Here is a 12148-nt window from a genome sequence, read left to right as displayed (position 1 = left end):
GGGTCAGGAGAGGTCTGCCACACCAGGGGGTCACCTCCGGGGCAGGCGGGAATCGAACTCATGCGGAAGTGGCTTAAACTTCTTTGTGCTGTGCTTTAACCCACTGCGCCACCAGGGAGGGCCCGAGAATCAACTACTCTTTAAGGTGTTCCCAGGTAGAGTGAGGAAAGCAAAGCCCTTGCTAGGTTTTCTGGAGAAGAAGGTTAACTGCTGAAGGCCTTTTACAATATCATTGCTAAATTCCTTCCTTGCTTGGTGCTATGAACTGATCCAAATTTGTATGTTGATGCCCCAGTTGACCCCCGTTGACCATGTCTGGAGATGGAGTCTTTACGAGGCCAGGTCACAGGGATGGGGCCCTAACTCGATGGCTCTGTGGCCTGAGAAGGAATGCGAGTTCTCTCTCTCCACATACAGGCCACATGGAGGAAGGGCAGTGTGAGCAGTGGGAACATGGCCATCTGTGAGCCAGGAGGTGTGTCTTCACAGGGCCCAAGCATGTCAGCACTGTGACCCTGGATTTGTGGCATTTAGAAATGCAAAAAAAAAAAAAAAAAAAATAGATTTCTGTTGTTGGAGCCACCCCAGTCTGTGGTACCTTGTTAGGGCAGCCCAAGCTGACTGAGGAAGTTGGGAATCAAGATTAAGTGATCATTTATGCATGTGCTTAGGTCATGTTTGTTAAGAAGGAAACAGCACCAATATTTAATAATCATAAATATAAGCCAGTATTTATTCAGCACATGTTGTGGGCACAATCTCTATGCCTCACCAGGGTGGAAGCCTGGAGTACTCCCAGACAGGGGGGCAATCCTCCTTGTCACCCAGATTTATGCCCTGTGCTTCACAGAGACAGTCAGCCAAGGTTTCACTAGGCATGTCTTTTGCTTCTGGGCTTAAGAAGTCAGGCCCAGCAGGAAGAGGCACGGCTGCCTGGTTGATCGTCCAGCTAGCTCTCCACTTGGTCCCTTTGCGAGAGTCCCTGTGCCATTTGTCACTCTCTGGCAGCGCCCATGAGGTCATGTGGACAATGACCTTTTTTTAGTAAATCAAATGTGATGCTTCAGGATCATGATTCAGGGGACCCTGCCACCTTAGTTCTAGTCCCTCTTGTTTCTCTCTTCCCACATGGACTTCAAGGAGCTGTTCACAGCCTCTGGAAGGACATTCTCAGCCAAGAGCATTAAGTGCTGACTAGCTGGGCCAGCTGGACAGGGCAGTGACTGGGGCTGAGTGTGCTTTCTTGCTCCTCCCCTACTACCTTCTTGTCTCCAAGGATCAGCTTAGAGGGCTGGTAAAACCTGTCAATGGGAAATGAAGCTCTGGAGGGAAACTGGTGTACCCCTAAAAATCAAACTTGCCCGTGGGCCCTCCCTGGTGGCGCACGGGTTAAAGCACAGCACTAAGAAGCTTAAGCTACTTCAGCATGAGTTCAATCTCTGCCCCGGAGGTGACCCACATGGCGCAGCAGACCTCTCCTGACCCACCCGCTGCTCCCCTCAGCAGTGTACTTCGTGGATCTGCCTGTTCTGCTCCCCGCTCTGTCTCTGGTGAATCCTCTCACCCTCCGCATCTCTGGCCTGTACCGCAGTTCTGTATGAATAAATAAATCTTTAAAAAAAAATCAAATTTGCCTGTACCGCCACCTCCTCCCTCTAGCTGACCCTGCTCTTCTGGCCCCCAGTCTGTCCCCCCCGCCCAGTCCTCAAAATCCCTCTCCTCCATCCCGGCCTCTCTGCGGGTTGGGGGGATGGCAGCACAGTATCAAGGAAAGAGCCCCCTGAACAGAGAGGACTCCACTCAATGACTATTTACTCAGCAGTAACCCCTCTGAGCCTCAGTTTCCTGCTCTGTAAAATGGGAGGGCATGGGTTATTGTGAGGGTGCCACAAAACCATATCATCACCCCAAAGAGAATGTCTTGCTTCATGGCATTCAATTAGTGTGTATCAGTCACCCCTCCCCCTTCCTGTGACCTAAATCTTTATGGCACTTTTCCTAGCCCTTCAATAATTTAACATTGATGGTTTATTAAACAGAAGCTTCCTAATGGGTTGTTATTGACCTGGCAAAGAGCAGTTCTTTCTCTGTGGGGCTGCCAAAGCCCCGACAGAGGGGCAGCTGAAGTGGGAGGTTGTGGAGATGGCTTCCTCTTGCCAGGAGGGAGCGACTGGAGAGTAAATCCTCCTCCTGTCAACTCCAGGCCTTGGGAAGCCCCTGACCTCCTGAAATCTCACTTCCTGCAAATGGGGTTTACATTACCTTCCCATAAGGTTTCTACAGAAACTGAAACAAAGTAGGTGAAACTTTCAGCTCCTCCCCATTCCTTGTTCTGCATCTCAGGTCGGCTTCCAAGGGGAAGGGGCAGCTGCCTCTCTAGACCACCTGCAGCCTTGCCGTACCAGATGTTTCCTGGCACTGGTCATGTTGTGGATGAGGAATCTTCGATTCCTTCCTTGGGGTGCCAATGAGCAGTTTCACCTCCCAAAGCCTCTAAGATATGCCTTTTGGGAATCTCCTGGATGGAGGACCTGATTTAATTTTCACAACCATCCTAGTTTGCAGAGGGGAAACTGAGGCATGAAGAGGTTAATTTACTTGTCTTAGATCAAAAATGTAGTTAGTGAATGGAGAAGAAGCCTTAGCAGCCTCAACTTGTAGCCCACGTTGCCGGCACAGAGGCCTGGCCCTTCTGCTGTCCTGAGGTCTCCTTAGGGTGTTGCAGGAGTATAAATAAATGCCATGTGTGATGAGGCTGACACATAACAGGCCTGAGATGACTGGAAACTGATCTAATCTATATCTAATTCCACCTTTTCATTTTAAAGATGGGGAAACTGAGGCAGTTTATGTAAGTCCTTGATAGTCACCTTGAGAGTTGAATTTCCTGATGGCAAACTATTTTGCTTTTCACTATGTTCTGCCCTGTAGGTAAAAATTAAAGGGAAGAGAAGCTAATATTTTGGAGGAAAAGCAACAGAGAGGAGGGGGGCCGGATATATGAGGCTCTGTGAGAAGCCAGACCCTTCTCCATAACTTCTCCAGCCACCAGTTAGGAGGAGTCTATTATTTGTAACAGTTTGTAATTTCACAGATTGGTTCTGAGAGGGGTGGATGCCTTGTCTGAGGCTGTCAGCTTGGACGAGAAAGACAGAGCCAGAACTGTCTTACTCCAAGTCTGGTGTTTTTCTGCATTTCCATCCCCAAACTGGGGCCCAAGGTCAAGGTTAGACTGCCCTCACTATGACCACTGATTGTGATGGGAGTGGGGTGGGGGAGGGGTGGGCTGCTATTGTTAGCCCTTCGGCATACAGAGCCCTGGAGTGCCAAGGGATGGCTGTGGGTTGGGGTTGTGAGGTGGGGTGGAGTGGGGCTGGGGTGACGTGTTTCAGGGAAAAGGCAGCTCCGAAAACTGGTAGTCTACATGTTTTTCCTTGGAGTGCTGAGGGATCCTAGCAAAGCCTTTATTTGGACTCTAAAGATCTAAATAGACTCCTGGCCACGTTTTCCTAGTATGGTAACTTTCAAAGGGCAGAGAGCGATTTGCACTGAAAGGTTTGAGAGTCAGATGCTGATGACAGATGGGAAGTACCTTGGAACTCGCTGGCTTTGTGTTTCCCACAGTTTATCCACATGTGCAATAGGAGTGGATGAATCCAACCACATCAGCTGGCTTGATCCGCCTGGGTGGGTAGGGCTCTGTAGAGGATGCCAGACATCTTCGTCATCCTCCACGTCTTCAACACTTTCGTTCAACGACTGTAATGGAATGAAGGTGTGGGGGAGAACATTTACTGAGGAGTCTCTTAAGTGTAAGCTACAACCATTAGCATTTCACACGACGGTTTCATTCACTCTCCACAGCAAGCGTGTAAGATAAGCTGAGTTATCCTTTACAGACCAGAAGAAGAAGAGTCCCTGTCCAAATCCCAAAACCACTGAGGTAATCAGATTTAGAACCCTGACTCCAAAGCCTGGGGTTCTGATTCACCCACAGTGCTGAAATGTCCTGTCACTGAGGAGCATGGAGGGCCGTGGGAGAGAGGCTATACAGGGAAGGTGGGTCAACAAGGCCGCAATGGGGGTGAAATAAGTACTGGGCCCAAATTATGCGCTCTAACATGAAAGGCAAAAGAGGCCTTTGCGTACACTGGGGTTCAGAATACCCACTAGACACACAGGATGTGGGGTAGCTGGGTCAATGGCACAAGTGAAGAGATGTTGGTTTTAGTTGACAGGAAGTCTTGAATGAGTCAACGGTGGGAGGTGGTAGTCAGAATGTTAGTGTCACCTTAGAGGTACACTAAGCCCAGGAGGGAGGGGCCACTCCCAGGTCACCATGCATCCAGGAGCAGGAGCTTGGGCCCGGAGGGTTCCATGGCATAGGAGCACCACCACCCTGCTGGGCTCACACACAGTGGCTGGGTGTGTGGGGTGTGGGGGTGGGTGGGGGAGGGTGTCCTTGCTGCTGCATCAGCGCCTCATCCGTTGTCATTGGCCAAACTTATTAATAGATTTCTGAGCAATTTTAACCCAGTCTTGGTTTTCAAGCTTTTGCCCTACCTGCTTGGGGAATGTGCTATTCATTCAATTCTAAATTTTCATTAGTGTAACCTGAGTGAATGTGGGGATTCCCTGTGACCAGTCTCTACATTAGGTCACATTTAAAGATGCACAAACCAGCAGATACAAGAAGACATTGTCAGTCTCCGTGCACATTTCTCAAAGTGATGAAGGAGGAGGAGACCCTGTTTTACTTCTCTATCATTATCCTGTGCTTCAAAGCTTCTTCAAAAGTTTCTTTTGTACTTTACAAATACACCCTGAACCCTCCTGACAGCTGTGCCTCCTTTTGAGACAGCTCCTTCTCCTCCCCCATTCATCTTTAGTTTTCTATTCACTTTACTGCTGACTCCCATTTTTCCCTACAAAGAAGGTCCTACAGGGCCCTCCCTGGTGGCGCAGTGGGCTAAAGCACAGCACTAAGAAGCTTAAGCCACTTTCGCATGAGTTCGATCCCTGCCTGCCCCGGGGGTGACCACATGGTGCAGCAGACCTCTCCTGACCCGCCCGCTGCTCCCCTCAGCAGTGTACTTCGTCAATCTGCCTGTTCTGCTCCCTACTCTGTCTCTGGTGAATCCTCTCACCCTCCGCATCTCTGGCCTATATCCCAGTTCTGTATGAATGAATAAATAAGTCTTTTAAAACAACAACAACAACAACAAAGGAGGTCCTACAATTTGTTTCAGCCAGCCAATATGCTCCCCTCCCCTCTAGTCTCTCCAGAGTGCCTGTACCTCCCTATTGCCTTGTTCTTGGGGTGGCCAAGACAGAACTCTTCCAAGGGAATTGTTGAGAAGCACATTTTGGGTGATAGGCGGCAGCCAACATGATGTAGGGTGTTTTCTACATGCACACGAGGCTGGTCCTTCTTGCATCAGCTTGTGGCCACTTGTGCACAGAGCCCTGCTGCAGATGGCCATGTGCTGGCTCCTTGCAGTGAAAGGCACCTGCCAGGGTTCCTGCTTTACCCAGAGGCCCCCAACTCCTAGCATGGTTCATTTCCCTTACCTTTCTGGGCTCCTTGTCCTTCTAGAGTTGAGTCATGTTTCTTGAAGGGCTTACCCGAGACTCCAGGGGAGGCAGGCTGTGGGAGAGATGGCGCTGACCACATCCCATGTGTTCCATGACTCGCCCCCTCCCCTGCAGCATGGTAAGGCCAGATGGCTCATTCACACCAACATGCAGAAAGGGCTACATGTCGGAGACAGCATGCCATCTTCTGCCCCCTGCTGCGGTGACTTTGCTGGCCCTCGGCTCCCAGTCACGCAACATGGCAAAGGGCCTCCCAACTCACGTTTCACCCATGTGATCAAGAATTATGCTATTAGCCCGTGAGACTTCAATGTTGTTACTGCAGCATAGCCTGGCTTCATCCAGCAAACACCCAGAATGTCAGAATTAATGGAACGATTGCTTTTTTTTGAGTTCTTTGGTGTAATGAAGTAAAAGCCACCCAGATGCCATGGGTACCAGGGCTGCTGATTGACGCTCTCTTTCACTGTCATCCGGCACAGATGGCACTTCCTGTTTGGTAACACCTCACGTGGGCTCTTTCATTCCCCTCCAACTCTGCCAGTCACCATCCCACACACTCAAGTGTGCACAGCACTAGAGATTTGCCAAGAGCACATCCATGTATCTGCCAAGGAGTGTCTGTTTGCAGAAGAACATTCTGTTAGGATGTTCGGAGGTGAAATGCACTGTCTTGGGAGGTAGTAAATGCCTTGTCTCTGAGAGCCTGGAGGGTAGATGGGTAGGGTAACGGATGAGGGCAGAATGGGAGCATGGAGGGTGTGCCAGCCCTGGATGGGGAGGGCTGGGGCTGGGAGGGACAGGATGGAGCAGGTTGAACCTTGCGAGTCCCCAGCATAGAGGCTACCACAACTTTCTTGGGAAAGTAGATGAATGAACAAATTTGGTCACTAAGAAAGTAACAGATCTGTGAACTAAAATCACCAAATGAGCAGTGTAATTCTGACCGCCCTTCTAAAGGCATAGCCTCCTGACAGCAACAGCATCAGCTCTCCTCAGTTGACAACAGTGACGAGTGACAGTGAAGGCATGTCAGTTACTCACCAACCACAAGGAGGGCCGGACAGGGAGGAGTCACAGCCTTGAAACAACCAAAGTCATCGTGATAACGGCCCCATCATAAGGACCCCAGCACTTTATCTTGCACAAAGTGCTCTCCCTGACATCCAGAGCGCTCAGACATGACTATCTCCACGCTTACTACCATATATCATGCATTATCATATATCTCTGAATTTATTATCATAGCCTCCGGAGGGAAAGAACTGCCATTCTCATTTCATAGGCAGGCAGGGAGATTTTCAGAGATTTTTTTTTTTCCCCTACAAGATCACATGGCAAGCAGTGGGGGGAGGGGCGTTAAGATTTGCCTCAAAGATCCTTCAACCTAAAGTGATGGATTTTAAAATAAAAGAACGCATCTACTCCTACCATTAGAAAATGGGACTGAAATGATCTCACATACTTCTTAGTTCCTGAGGATTTTCCATTTCCTGCATGGGGGTACGAGGGGACCAGGAGAGGATAACTTACAGGCATGAAGGGTTTCTTGGAGCAAACAAAGAATATGTGCAGGGATTCGTGGAGTTCAGACCCTGGCTCCTTGTCTGACCCACTTCACCTCCGGGGAATCTCAGTTTCCTCATCTGAGTAGCAGGAAACGTGCTGACACCCTGAAAGACTTCTAGGAGGACTAAATACAGGGATTTTGAGAACCCTACCACACAAAGGTCCTTGTTGTGAATAGGAATGTTTCCAGCTGCGAGGAACAGAGCACCCAGCTACCTTGGTTTTAACAGTTGAAGTTTTATTTTTCCCCTGACATAGAAAGTCCAGGGTGGGTGGTACCGGGCAGGGCAGAGGTGATATAATAGTGCCACCAAGAGCCTGGTCTCTCTGTTTTTCTGCTCTAACTTCATTTGCTGGCAACTACTTTGTACACACAGGATGGATACTGCACCTTCAGGCCTGTGCTCGAGTCCCAGGCAGGGAAGAGAAGGGAGGAGAAAGAGGGTCTAGTTTAGGTCTGGGAAAGTTTTCTTAGAAATCTTAGAGTTTTGGCTACAACTCTAAGAATCAAATGGCAGCCTCCAGGTGCAAGAGAGGCTGCATATGTGAGCCTTTGTGGCCAGGTGTCCCCACCCTGACCAATCTAGGGTTTTTTTTTTTTTAAGATTTATTTATTTATTCATTCAGAATTGGGGTACAGGCCAGAGATGCGGAGGGTGAGTGGATTCACCAGAGACAGAGTGGGGAGCAGAACAGGCAGATGAAGGAAGTATACTGCTGAGGGGAGCAGTGGGCGAGTCAGGAGAGGTCTGCCACACCATGTGGTCACCTGCGGGGCAGGTGGGAATCGAACTCATGAGCAAGTGGCTTAAGCTTCTTGGTGCTGTGCTTTAACCTGCTGCGCCACCGGGGAGGGCCCAATCTAGGGTTTTGATAGAAAAGGAGAGACTGGGGTCCAGGGTGGGTGGCAACTGGTGGTGCCAGCTGTGGCTGTTACTAGCATGGGTGCTGAATTCACAGAGGTCTTTTAAAGTCAGTCTCTGAATTGAGTGAAGGCAAATTGGTGATCCATCCCTTGAAGAAAGAACAGATGCATCGTATCTGACTGTCAGAAGAAGCAGAGGCAGGGGACAGGAGGAGAGGCGAGCGTGGCTGGTCCAGAAGCCACATGGCACACGGATGGAGCCCTGTGGTCTCCGTCTTGCCCTTTGCCATTTGTTCTGTTTCTTCTGTTCACAGCCCTGTTCCCAGGGCTGTGAGAGCTGAATCCGAGGAAGTCATTGCTAGTCACTGTGTTTGTGTGCGTCTCCACCCCAAGATGTCTAACCACAAACTTCCTCTCCACTCCTGGCAACAGAGAGAAAACAAACCACAGCAGCTTTCATTGCTGAAAAACACAAAACGGACTCGTTTGCCTAATAAGCCCAGACGGAGAAGCTTTATTTTGGGAGGAAGTGCTGAAGACTCAAGCCCAAGGAGGGTGGGTTGGCCAGTCAGACCTCTAGACTCCGCCAAGCGATCCAGGCACATTCGGAGGCCGATGGCAGGAGTAGAAGCCCCTGGCAAGGGGCAGTGCCGGCCGGACGGGCAGGAGTCCACATCACTGCTACAGGGCCTGGCAAGGGGGTACACAAGTGGATCCAGCGCCTCCCCACGCCGGCACCACCGAGACGCCCCTCAACTCACTCTGGTTTCAGAGAATCTGGGCATTTCTTCTTCCTTTCTCTTATTTTCTGTATTAAGTTCAGCTACTGATTAATCTCCATTTCCTACTGTGTTTTTGTTTGCTTGCTTTTCTAATTTCTTATGATGTATATTCAGCGCTTTTATTTTTGGTCTTTCTTCATTAATAATGAAGGCATTTCAGACTATACGTTTTCCCCTGAGCTGGACTTTTTTCAGGATCCCATAGGTTTTGAAATACAATGGTTCTCTTTTCATCTGTTTTTTAAAAGCATTTTTATTTCAGTGTTCATTGCTTTGATCCATGGGACTATCTAGAAGTATGCTGATTAATTCTGAAATAGGTAAAAATATTTTCAGCCACATGATTTTGTTTTATTTAAAATATTTGAATCATAGTAAGTGCTTTGGAAAAATCACGCCACTTTAAATTGAAAATTTGCTTTTTTCCTTTGCTTCCAAGTATGTGATAAAACTTGATAAACATTTTATGGAGGAAGGGAAAGTTGAACTGGTCAAGCAGATGTAGAAAAGTAGGAGCTCTGAAATGTCCTTATCCTACAGGTAAATGGGTTGGCTTCAAATATTGGACCTACCCCTTTCCAGATGTGTCAGTTCAAAGAAGAAACAGAATTTTTATTTTCCAGCTTTAAAATAGGAGCACACGAGTACCCATCTCCTTGCGTTCCTGCAAAGATTAAGTGAGATGTGTACACAAGTGCCTGCCTGCACTTGCCTGCCCCATCACTGGTATCACTAGGGGAAATAATGCCTTTTTGCTTTGTTCTTTTTGCAGAAAGGGAGAGCCTTTGCTGTCCATGACCCAAACTCACCCAAAACTGTGGTTTCTGGTTATTAAAGCTCCTGGAAGGGAAGAGGAAGTGGATGCCCCCCCCCCATAGCCCTCACTGTCCCTGCAAGGGGAGGCCTGGAGGGGAGGGGCCTCCTGCCCGCAAAACACTGCAATTTGGTGGCGAAGTCTGACTTCAAACCCAGCTCTCGACTGACCAGTCTCTCCCACTTCTCTGGCCGTCACTCTAATTTCCCTCTTGAAAGAAGAGCCAGTTGACCAAAGATTAACCTCTATGTTGCAGGGAGGACTCTAGGCTGCAGGTGAGGTGGCAACCTCTGAGCTTTGTCATGTTACACCTTTGCAGCTGGTCAGGGTAACTCTGAGGTCAGTGAGCTCCAAGGGAGGCTATGGAAAGAGGTTGGCATGGGAGTGGTTGATGCTTTGGGCCTTGCTGTTTCACGGCTGTGTTATAGGGCAACCCAATGTGAACTAGGGTGCCTGTCTGTGGGTCCTCAGCTGCGCATTTAAGATTCAACTGCACTGCAGGCACACACAAAATGGTCAATAAAGGGTTTATTTACACAGGGGAAAGAAAAGGAACAACTCAGGGAATGAGAGAGAGAGAGAGATACAAGTTAATTAGAGCATCCTATCAGTTCTGCTGACTTGGAACCCCAATAGCACACTGAAAGCTCATCAAGAGCCAGGCAACCAGCCACCAGCCACAAGGCCAATGGAGAGAGAGAGCCCAACATCTCTCCCTCATATATAGATCCCAAAGTCTCAAAATAGTTGCTTAGCTCTGTGCTTGGGTCTTCACAGTCCTCCCTTTGGTATTACTAGGAGTTGTAGTTTCAGTGACTGGAGTAGGGGGTGGAGTCCTCAAAACCTATATCTGCAGAGTTCCTTCAGGACATCCTTTCCTTCTGACAGCTGCACCCCCTGGACCTCAACCTTTTGCCTGCCTGCCTGCCTTCTTTCCTCAGTCCTGGTACCTGGTACTGACTTTGACCAAGTCAGGTCCTCTGGGACTGTCTTCATCTTCTCTGGTGCAGACCTCAAGGGAAGCCCTGTATTATGGTCAGGGTCAGGATTAGCAGCACGGAAATGCTGGTGGAAACCAGCAGTGCTGGAATGCCAGCCTGGGCAGCTCTGCTGAGGCCTATTTAGTAAGAAGTAAGGCAAAGGGGTATGGTGCTGGATATACCTGCCAGCCAGCAATCTGCAAGGGGCTGGCACTGTGCCCTGCAATGTGGAAGGAAGGCCTCATGGGATGCTGGAGAGGGGTGGGAATCATGGGGCAGAATTTCAGGGTGAAGGCTGGTGGAGCTACATGATTAGGGCCATTGATTTGGGGTGCAAGTGACCATTTCTTGGCTGAGGACAGCCTAGGTCTGTAAGCATCATGTAGCCATGCTGGGTATAAGCCAGGAGTGGGTAAGGATGCAGTAAAAGGCACAGCCACACATGGCTGTGTGCACAGTGGGTCTCTGACCTCTGACACAGGCATGTGCTGTAGGCAGGCTGGCAGTGGGGAAGGCTTGGAATTAGAGGCTAATTCTAGTGATTCCTTTACACAACTTTTAAAAAGTGGTATGGCCTTTCATGATCATTATAAAAACAAGTCAATGCATGAAAAAGTGCCTTATAAATACCAGCACAAATAACAGAAGGAAGTGATGGTATATAGAATTTGCTTGGACAATGCTGGCTTATTCTTTATTTTGCTCCAGCCCTTTGTTAGAAGCTGTAGAGAAATCTAGTGGGGTTCAGTCTTATTTACCCCTCAAGGGGCTTGTGGACTTTCTCAACGAGAAATGTGTCACAAACATCTTTCCCTCCCACTTCCTTCCAAAATACTTTAATTAAGCCGCTATTGTCAGCCAGCTTCTGGTCCAGGAGCTGAATAGCATAATGATTACTGTTATGAACTGATGGGGGAGGGAGGAGGTTGGAGACCCAGTCTGGTAGTCAGGGGCCTCAGGGGATACTGATGGCACAGTAGTATGATGTGCACAAGTCAGAGAGGCACTGGGAAAGCCTTGTACAGAGACAAGTGAGGCAGAACTGATGAGGGAGCCTGGATGAGGAACAGGATCCTCGAGGCACCTGGAAAGAAGGATGAGCACAAAGGCCTGGAGGTGTGAAACTTTCCCAGAAAAGAACCTCAGGACCCTGGACCCTAAATCCCAAATTTCAATCCCAGACTACAGGTTGGAATTCTCATTGGAGTTCAGAGAAGCTGATGACCATGACTGGGATATGCATGTTGAAATGAACTCATCATGGTGTCAACATGGATCAGGGCCAAGGCAGAGTTTGCATATTTTAATTCAGGTCCTGGTTGTGACCTGAGATCACTATGAACCTCTCTGAGCCTCAGTTCCGTCATCTCTAACATAAAGACAGGTGTAGTTGGGGATTTCTCTCGGAAATCTATGTTTTTGTCCATCAGGAGCAGTCAGGATATGGGGGGAATGGGTGGGTGAAGCCAGTTCATGCTCACCTTGGCACTGGGGAGATCCAGAGAATATTTGTGATGTCAGCTCTCAAGGAGCCCAAAGTACA

This window comes from Condylura cristata, unplaced genomic scaffold (assembly GCF_000260355.1).
Source record: "Condylura cristata isolate star-nosed mole 26May11 unplaced genomic scaffold, ConCri1.0 scaffold00023, whole genome shotgun sequence".
Taxonomy (NCBI): domain Eukaryota; kingdom Metazoa; phylum Chordata; class Mammalia; order Eulipotyphla; family Talpidae; genus Condylura; species Condylura cristata.
Note: the sequence above shows the minus strand (reverse complement) of the source record.